This window comes from Artibeus jamaicensis, unplaced genomic scaffold (assembly GCF_021234435.1).
Source record: "Artibeus jamaicensis isolate MK-2021 breed Jamaican fruit bat unplaced genomic scaffold, CSHL_Jam_final contig_3230, whole genome shotgun sequence".
Taxonomy (NCBI): Eukaryota; Metazoa; Chordata; class Mammalia; order Chiroptera; family Phyllostomidae; genus Artibeus; species Artibeus jamaicensis.
In genome coordinates, this window is record NW_026521764.1 from 3,788,444 (window position 1) to 3,797,716 (window position 9,273).

The following is a 9,273-nucleotide window of genomic DNA, read 5'->3' on the forward strand; positions in this document are numbered from 1 at the left end:
GTTGCTCCTCAATATGTTCTGTCTATTTATCTGGGAAGTAAATCTGTCCCCATAGATATCTCCCATGTCTCATTAGCCAAAACCGTTAAATAAATTAGCTTCCCCACCTCCCTCAAAGTGGCAACAGAATCAGTCCAGCATCAAGATTACAAGCATTACCCAGTAAATGTCTTTCTAGCCCTACTGTAAAGTTATCTGACATTTTAGGATTTCAGATGGGCTGAGAGGATCCAGTTTCTTTTCAAAGTAAAGAGATGATGAGTATTTGGTGAGTTTTATGAAATCCAGTGGGTACAAATACAAGTGTTTATTAAGGGTCTGAAAATGGGTTGATTCCTAAACACAACACAAAACCAGACTGAAATTTTACAGAAAATTTAGCCACTTCACTGACTAGTTTGTGAAGTAAATATAAAAGTTGACTCGTACATTATCCCAAGTAAAGATAACAAATACAGGCTGTTTTTAAACTGAAACTCATATGCCCTATTATTAAGAGCCTTCATAGAAATGTTTCCTGAATGTTTATAAGGTGTTTACCCAGTTTCTATCTTGAAAATTAGGACATCTTGGTACTGAAAATATTTCATACCCAACAGTTATACAAAACCACCATTTCTTCGGTTTACAGCCTCCCATAATCTCTCTGTGTAACCCTCCAGACCTCAACCACATTCCTGGAAATTTTACAGGGCACAAGAGGAACAGAAATCAGCTCCGAATGAATACGTGTATTCAGAATGCATTGAGATTTTTTCCAACTTCTCAAGGACCTCGTACAAATTAATCTTCTGAAGGTCCCTCGTGGTCTCTGAATCACTGCTGCTTCATCTCCTCACTTCTGAGCACCCCCACTGTAGTCTCCCGACACGAATAAGTGCTGGATCTTTAGGGAAGACGAAGTTTATTGAGTCAAATCCGGGAGGGCCCGCACAAAGTCAGGAGCAGGTGCCACTAGTTTTACATAATTTTTGCATCTGCACCAGTTTGATTGAAGGCTATAAGCAGAATTTACTGGTGAGCATTGCATTTTAAAAAGTGGTTAATAGCATGCTGTCTCACATTTATTATGATTCAGTCAAAAGTGAATTGTACGTGTGCCTTCTGCAATGAGCTGATACAGTGGAGAGAAAAAAATGGCTCTTGAGAAGCACATTTTTTTCTCCTTTCCATTGTCTTTAATGGTTTACTTTGGTGGAAGAAAAAAAAATGCTTTAGTATTAAAACTGTATCTTTTCCTGTGGCACTAATGAGCAAATGGAAATTATTAGAACAAAAAAAAGGCAAAAGGAAGTTGAACCTGACATATTAGACTAGTGATAATAGAGAAGAATAGACTTGTTTGAGCACAAACATGTAAAATAAATCATTTAGGATCTCCAGTAAGTAAATAGATGTGTAGAAATGCAGGATGTGGCCTTTGGGAATTTCAAGTTCCTAAAAATAACAAAAACAAAAAAGTGATTCATGCCCTGGCCTGTTGGCTCAGTTGGAGCATCGTCCCATACACCAAAAGGTTGCAGGTTTGATTTCAGGTAGGGCACATACCTAGGTTTTGCATTCAGTGCCCAGTTGGGGCACATAAAGGAAGCAACTGATCAATATTTCCCTCTCACATCGATGTTTCTCTCTCTATATAGAATCAATAAACATGCCCTCAGATGAGGATTTTTTAAAGTAATTCACTGAGCATTTTTTATTGAGACTTAATCTCTATCAGGAATGGGCAACCTTTCAAAACCAATGCAAGTGGCTTGTCCCCAGCACCTCTCGTGCTAAGGTGGGGGAGGGAACACACACCTTATGCAGGATGACAATTAAAAGCAACTTACAAGCCACTGAAAACTTTTCCAGGTTCCCTTTCAGAAGGTAAATTGGGCATTGGTATTTTTTCTAGACCAACCTTGCCATTTTTCTCCAAAAATTTAAAAACCCCTGGCTGATATGTCAGAATAACAGATTCTACCATTCCAAGAGCCAAGAACTCACTGTCAAAACTGATGGGTCATCCGAATTCCCTCTCCGAGCACGACCAGGGTGCCAGATTCTGGCCTCCTCCTCCGTTAGCACGTTCTTTGCCGTGACCCTAATTTTACTGAAGTGCAGAGGGACGCTAGAAGCAGAAAGTGCACTTCTTCACCGACTTGCTGCTTCGAAGGGTTGGAGATGCAGGGCCAGGAGATTCCGTTGGTGAGTGAGTGTGGATATTTCTTCACCAATTTTTTTATAGAGGCCTCTTCTTAGCTCATGGGCACACTGGATGCTTTCAGTTGGGTTTTGTTTTGTTTTCTCTCTTACTATTCACCATGTGGTTCAATTTTATAAATGGCCTTTTAAAATATGTGTGGATGAAATAATATCAAGTATGAGATTTCCCTCAAAATAGTCCAGGGAATGGGGGAAGTTAGGAAGCTATGTATGAAACAGGATTGGCTGTGAGTTGGTAATTATTGAACCTGGATGATGGGTACAAAGGGAGTGTATTATACTTTCGTCTCTACATTTGTCTATGTTTAAATTTTCCCATCATAAAAGGCATTTAAATATTGTTGTTAGGAAGTAGTGTTACAGTTTGGGGTTTTGTTTTGGTCTGGTTTGGTTTTGGAGAATTTATACATAGCTCCCTACTGGACAGCCAGACTCATGGTCTGTCCACTGTGGACAGTGGGAGCATGGTGGCCCTTTGCAGACGGAGTCAGGGTATGGACGCTTCATTTTCTTACAAACAGATGCTGCTACCGATTCAGGGGCCAGACCAATGTTAAGTCCTCTAAAGCCCACAATGAAGGACTCCCTCTGAGGCAGAATTCCATCCATGGCTCAGAGAAGGCTGCATGGAAAAAGCCCTCAGCTGCTCTGTCCTGTGCCTGCAAGTGACCAGCCCCTCCTATAACATGCTGGAGCTCCTGCCCGCCTCCCTATGAGGTCCACACTAGCTGACTCTGTGGGGTTTCCTGTCACAGAGCTAAGCAAGCTTCACTCTCAAAACCAAGTTCCTCTTAGGAATTCCCTTGTTTTTACTCATCTGTTTATTTATTGATTCAATAAATATCTTTCCACTATCTGCTCTGTGCCTGGCACAATGGACATACGATAGTGAGGAAGACGAAGACAGCATGGCCGATGCCCTCCCAAAGCCCACAGCCTTATCCGATGTCACAGTCCAGTTGTCAGAAAAGAGGGACTGTCTCGAGGACTTTTCTGAAGTGATGATCAACTGCTGCATGAGCATTGGTAAGCTATCTCACTCTACCATGCTGACGTTTGTTTGCTCAGAAGCTGGGTTTTCTGGTCCACTGAGAATTACAGCATTTCAGAGCTGAAAGGCCCTTACAGTACAGCTGCCCCATTGTACTGATGAGGAAACAGGGCCCCAGAAGTGACACGCTTTGCCTGCTGAAGCAAAGCTCCCGGCAACCCCATCGCCACCCCATAATGAAGCTGAAGATGACCTAGTTCTTTAGGAAGAATTGAGAGACCTTCAAAGGAAGTATCTTCCATCCTGAACTTCTCAGAGAGATGGCTGCACAAAACGCACAAGTGGCAGCTAATGTGGCAAGGACCAAAGTTGTATTTGGATCTCACCGGAGGGTTTTCAGCAATACAAAGGCCTGGGAATGAGAAGAGCAGGGGCCCAACTACCAGGAACCTTCCCCTCAAGCCTCATGTATGCCTCCTAATAAATCTCTCTTTGCCTTTTTGAAGTTGAAGTGCTTCCCTTCACAGAATGACCTTCTGATCACCAGGATCCCCTTCGGAAACTATAGGTGTGTTTGCAAGGGCCTGGGCACTCAGCATGCATTTATTGGTTTGGTTGGTGGGTTGGTGGGTTGGTTAATTGACTGAATGGTTGGATGCGTGATTTTTTCCCCCTTCTTCTATTGCCTTAAAAATCCAGCTGGCATGCTGGGAACTCTTGACTTAGCTTCCCCAAGTCCAAGCCGTTTCCCTTAAGGTCTGTCCCATTAAACACAAAATCCACGGAACACACACCAAGCTATTTTTCCTCTCCCCTAATAAATCAGGTAAATTGCCTCCTTTGTTTTTAGGACCATTTCAAGTTCACTTTTAAGATTCTTCATTTAGGCTTTATTTATGTTGTGACTTAATAGAGATTTAATCCACTTTTCAGCACACAATATCATAATATCCCTGAATTGTTTGCTTGTGTTATTAAAATTGAGGAGAAGGGTAGTTTTTCTCGGGTATGCCACTGATCATTTCCAGACTCTGTGTGTCTCTCTGGCATTTGAACCCACCTGAGTTTATAAGGCCCACTAAAATAAATAACAGTTGTGTTGGCAAAGGATTGGACTGTGCTAATATATGCATAAGGAGATCTATGTTTATCTCCACTTTATAGAAACATAAGAGCCTTCTACAAATATGTATACACAGCAGAAACCATGTGAATCTCCTGGTAAATGTTTGCCTTCCTACTCCTGGGATATGTTGTACACCAGATGGTTTGGTCAAAACAAAAATCTCTCTCTTTCTCTCTCTCTCACACACACACACACACACACACACACACGCACGTGTGCACGTTTGAGCACTATGCCGCCTCATTTTCTTTTGGAATTTTTTTTTCTTTTCGTGCATAAGAATGTAGAAATACTTAGAATAATGACCAGCATGTTCTGTGTTTACTGCTGCTTTACCTCACTAAAGATTAACTCATAAAACTTTACTCCAAATTAAACAAACTCAGGCAGTCCTTGCAGCCAGTCAAAAGCTACCACTTATACCAGAGGAAATCTTGCCTTCCAACCCAGAGAGGTTAAATGGCCACCTCTGTGGAAAGATGACAGGGCCTTTGATTTGCTATGTTCTGCCTATCTTTGGAGGTGGCAGAATTCTCATCTTGACCCTGGCACCCACGGGACTCCACCTGGAATTAGAATGGAAGTTACAGAAATCACAGATAAACTGTATTTGAAAACACTAACAACTCTCCTGCTGGCTTTTTTAATTATCCGAATGATCCAATTACAGTTATTTAGAGAATCGAACAGTCAAGCATTTTACAGATAGGTGAGTAAGAAAGCACCTTCGACTGTGGCAGAAAACTTCCAAAGAAAACCACGTCTAAAATGGATTTCGGAATTCTCTTACCATCCCACCTTTTTAGCCACAACTTCTCTGAGAGTAATTAGATGTCATCTTTGAAGAACCCAAATGAGAGAATGTGTATAAAATAAAACTATCTAGTTCTGTGCCTAGAGCGCAGTAAATTCTCAATGGATATGAATTCCATTGGAATCCCAGACTTGAGACTGTAATCTAACGAGGCATGTAAAAGACCTTGAGAAAGAAAACAAAAAGCCCCAAGGTCATGTCATTCTGACTCTGACCTCGGCAGTCTATTTGTCTTCCTCTCCACAGCACCAGGGTTTCACAGGCTCCAGCCCTCACAACCCCCACCATTTTTACCTGGAAGAACCTGAGCGAGAATTTTAAATTTGGAGGGGCATTTATAAAGATCACTTGACGCAAGCCCCCTGCTTCCCACTGGTAAAGGTCTGCTTATTTTCAAACATGCCCGTCTGGAGCCGTGGGTGTGTTTTTGTGTGGTCCAGTCCCTGTTTTATGGATTGTTCCTGTACTCTGAAATCCCTGGAATACTTCAATTACAAAAATTACCATGTGCCGGGCCCTTCAGGGTTGACAAGGCTGCTTTCCTTTCTCCCTAAGCTGGGTTGTGTTTGTTTACGTAGGAAATGTAGTCTTTCTGAACATTCGGACTGTTTCAACATCCACTCAGATAGCCCCATTGAAAAATAGGAGGTTAAAAAAATTAAGAAGGGAGGCAAGAGAAGGACAAAGAAAATACATCTTTAGGTTCTAACCAAGAATTTGGTTCAGGACAAACTGAGAAAATCAGATGCTGTTTTACTTTTCATCATCGAGACAATACTGTGCTTGTTCTTGGCACACACTGGAGTGAGAACCACTCCAATTCGGATCAGTGGTCACGTTGTGAGAAGTGACTTTCCTGTTTAAACTCTGTGCTTTCTTAAATGTTACCTTTTCAAAGGAAAATTAGATAACCCTATGTCCCCAGACTGTATCCTATTTGTTTGAATAGGAAATGCTAATATTTTTCTACACGTTTTGTAGCAGTGTCAAAGGTAACTCAGGATGGTGGTTAAGACAGGCCTTCTTTAAACTCTGGGAATCTCACAGGCTGACTTCCAGGAGCCAGGAGCATGGTTATTTTGAATAATGATCTCCATAGCTGTGTGAGTTATCTTATTTAGCAAAAGAAAAAGGAAGTTAGACTTACCTTTTCTACACATAATCAATGTACTTCTAAATGTGTCATTTCATGAGGGATTTTCTTCTTAATTTCTCCCCTTTGCCTCCACTCCCTTGTTCTCAGGTGCCTTCCAGCCAGCCTGCTGCCAAACTGACTTCCCAAACACCCGCAACCCTTACTTAAAGGCCCACGTTTCATGAACCATTAACCCTAATGATCTCTGCCTGGTTCATCTGTTTCCGCGTCCTCATTGGTCTAAGGCAATGCTTGTCACGTCATAGCCCCGCACCTTCCCTCAAGTCCCAAGTTGTGCTCAGGACCCTGCACCCAACAGGGAAGGAAACAGGAATAGCAGCAGAAACACATTTCTAAAACGACAGATCTCCATGCAAACGAGCTCCCTGCTGGGACACGAAACCATGTTCTCCATAGCCAGCACTGGCCCATCTAGTTTCTAAGAGTAGAGCTTGTCGTGGGGACCCCAGACTCCATTTTCAGTGCCTCCCTACAAACACACTGGGAAAGTGCCCAGTGCCATCTTGCTTCCCTATATGAATACTTTCAGAAAATCTAGCATTTATACCTTTTATCTTATTTTTCAATTACAGTTAACAATACTATTTTGGATTAGTTTCAGGTATGCAGCATAGTGGATAGACAACCATACACTTTATCAAGTGGTCCCCTTGATATTTTCAGTACCCACCTGGCACCATATATAGTTATTAGAATATTATTGACTATATTCCCTATGCCGTACTTTACGTCCCCATGACTATTTTGTAACTAACAATTTGTACTCTTAATCCTTCACCTTTTCACCCAGCTTCCCAACCCCCATTCCCCCTGGCAACCATCAGTCTGTTTTATGTATCTATGAGTCTGTTTCAGTTTGGTTTGATCATTTATTTTGTTTTCTATGTAAGATCATATGGTACTTGTTTTTCTTTAACTTATTTCACTGAGCATAATATCCTCTAGGTCCATTCATGCTGTTGCAAATGGTAAAATCCCCCCTTTTTTTTTTAACAGCTGAGTAGCATTCCCCTGTGTAAATGCATGACAGCTTTTTTATCTGGTCACCTCTCGGTGGCCACCGGGGCTGCTCCCACATCATGGCTATTGTAAATAATGCTGCACTGAACATAGGGGGGCATATATTCTTTCAAATAAGGGTTTCTTCAGATATACACCCAGACAGGGAATCGCTGGAACACAGAGCGGTTCTATTTTTAATTCTTTGAACTTCCATGCTGTTTACCAATAGGGTGCTTATATCTTTTTTTAAAATTTTATTTAGTTATTTTTCAAGTACAGTTTTTTTGTCTATTTCTCTCATCCCAGCCCCCCCCGCCCCATGTTCCCCACCTCCCTCCCATTTCCACCCCCCTTAGTTCTTTTCCCTGTGTTTCCTATTTGTTCCTCCAAATCCCTCCCCCTTTTTCCCCTTAAATTCCCTTCCCTCTCCCCTCTGGTCACTGTCCCCTTGTTCTCTATTTCAGTGTCTTTGTTTTTTTTTCTGCTTGCTTATTTGTTTTGTTGTTTAGCTTCCTGTTAAAGGTGAGATCATATGGTATTTGTCTTTCAACACCTGGCCTATTTCACTCAGCATAATGCTTTCCAGTTCCATCCATGTTGTTGCAAAGGGTAGGAGATCCTTCTTTCTCTCTGCTCCATAGAATTCAAAAATATGGAACACTTCACGAATTTGCGTGTCATCCTTGCGCAGGGGCCATGCTAATCTTCTCTGTATCGTTTCAATTTTAGTGTATGTGCTGCCGAAGCGAGCACAGGGTGCTTATGTCTTAATGTAAACTTAAGTTGGTGTGTTCCCTCACCCAGTGGAACTTAGACTCTGGCCCCACATCTAACTAAAGAATGAAGATCTGTCACCTCTTAATCACATTTCAGCCATTGGTGCTCAGATGGCAGAGGTCATATTATAGGTAATAAGACACATTCATTGTCACCAAAGCACACCACAAAAGTGGTTTGCTATTCTTTAAACCTTCCATATCTGCTTAAACCCAAAGCTTTAAAGCTGAGAAACTTTTATATTAAGTAAGAACACTCCTCTCCTGCCATTCTTTACTCAAAACCAGTATCATTAGCAAATACCCAGCAAATACAAATGAGTAGCATGTGTGCTCAGTAGGGGAGTAAAAGAAAAAGCAAGGAGCAGAGGCAGGCTAACTGTACGGCCAGGAAGCCCAGGCTTCAGGCCTTTAGCTGCACAGGCCCTTCCAAGGCCCAGGGAAAGGACCTAGGCTTCATGATTTTACCCGCTTTTTAAAGAGGGCCTCAAAATTGTGTAAGTTTCATGCCCCACAAAACCTAGATCCACCCTTTCATAGGCTGAATTGTATTCCCACAAAATTTATGTGTTGAAGCCCTAACCCCAAATGCAACTGTATTTGAGACTAGGGTCTTCGAAGAAGTCGTTTTGGTTAAATGAGGCTCTAAAGGTGGGTCCCCAAGCCCACATGCCTGGCATCCGTATCAGAAGAGGAAGAGACACCAGAGATGCACACACACGGAGAAAAGGCCACGTAAGGCACAGAAGAAGACTGCCATCTGCAAGTTCAGGCAAGAGGTCTCAGGAACCTGCCGACAACTTGATCTTGAACTTCTAGCTACTAGAAGTGTAAGAAAATAAATTTTTGTTGTTTAAGCCACCCACCCTGTGGTATTCTGGTATGGTAGCCCTAGAAGACTAATAAACACCCCTAAAAATTAGGAACCATTTTTTAACTTTTCACTAGCAAATTTTGTTAATGGTACCATTCAGTGCTAACTGAAGTGTAGTAAAACAGGTAATCACATCCATAATCATAATACTGCTGACAGCACACAATTCACAGAAATTCTCATTCTCATTGCCCCAGTTAATTCCTCTTCTGGGAATCTATCATAACTGAATAACTTAAAGAATGTTTAACTGTACACAGAGAAGCTCATTAAAGTGTTATTTGTAACTCTTGCCCATAACTAGATGCTCCCCCTCCCCTGGAGTC

The 9,273-nt window shown here is 41.8% G+C and overlaps 1 non-coding gene across 1 annotated transcript; it reads right to left on the minus strand.

Moving 5' to 3' along the window:
- Positions 1-7,943: 7,943 nt before the first annotated feature.
- On the minus strand, positions 7,944-8,050 carry LOC119035296 (U6 spliceosomal RNA). Its single transcript, XR_005079763.2, has one exon. It is a non-coding gene; the product is annotated as a U6 spliceosomal RNA (small nuclear RNA).
- Positions 8,051-9,273: the final 1,223 nt, after the last annotated feature.